Genomic DNA, 734 nt, shown 5'->3' with positions numbered 1-734 from the left:
GGGGCTGTGGCTGCTGGGGCTGAGGGCTTTGTGTGCTGAGCTGGGCTCACCCCTGAGAATACAACGTGCTCAGCCCTGGGGACGCGGTCTCAGTTGCTCATGATGAGGGAAGTGAGACCCCGTTGCTGCTGGCCCAGCTCTGCAGGGGGTCACTGCCCCCTAGGCATGGCCAGTTGTGGGGTGCAGGGGAGCGGGGCAGGGCTGCACCTCCGTGTGTGTGAGGGAGGGGGTCCCCTCTGCCGTGTGGGGGTGTTTGCCCACGGATGGAGCCGGGGAGCCCCGGCCCGGCCTGCCAGACACCCCCCCTGCTGGCACGCAGCACAGCCGGTGCTGACATCTGTGCCTTCAGCCCTGCCTGTCATCGGTTCCCTCCTCGGCACAGTCACGGTGGCAGCCAGGTCCCTCTGTGCCTCTCCAGGGTTCTCCCCCACCACCTCGCCTCTCCTTTAGATGAACCTGAGTTCTCCAGTGTGTTTTCTTGGAGGGGAAACTGAGGCAGGAGGGAGGGGAGTAGCAGAGCCCTCACCTGCTCCCTGCTGGCCTCAAGTTCTGTCCCACCCCTCACCTTGACTTGTCTTTTCTTGTCGAGTGATGGCAAGAGCCAGGGGGAAGCGAGGGTGTCCCAGGACACAACCCTTGGCCCTGGAGCTGCCTGGCTCCTCCTGCCACCGCCTGGCACATCCCTGGCCCGGGGTGCAGGGTGGCTGCCTGCAGCCAGTGCTGCCCGATGGCCG

This window comes from Chaetura pelagica, unplaced genomic scaffold (genome assembly GCF_000747805.2).
Source record: "Chaetura pelagica isolate M959 unplaced genomic scaffold, ChaPel_1.0 scaffold1445, whole genome shotgun sequence".
Classification (NCBI taxonomy): Eukaryota; Metazoa; Chordata; class Aves; order Apodiformes; family Apodidae; genus Chaetura; species Chaetura pelagica.
Note: the sequence above shows the minus strand (reverse complement) of the source record.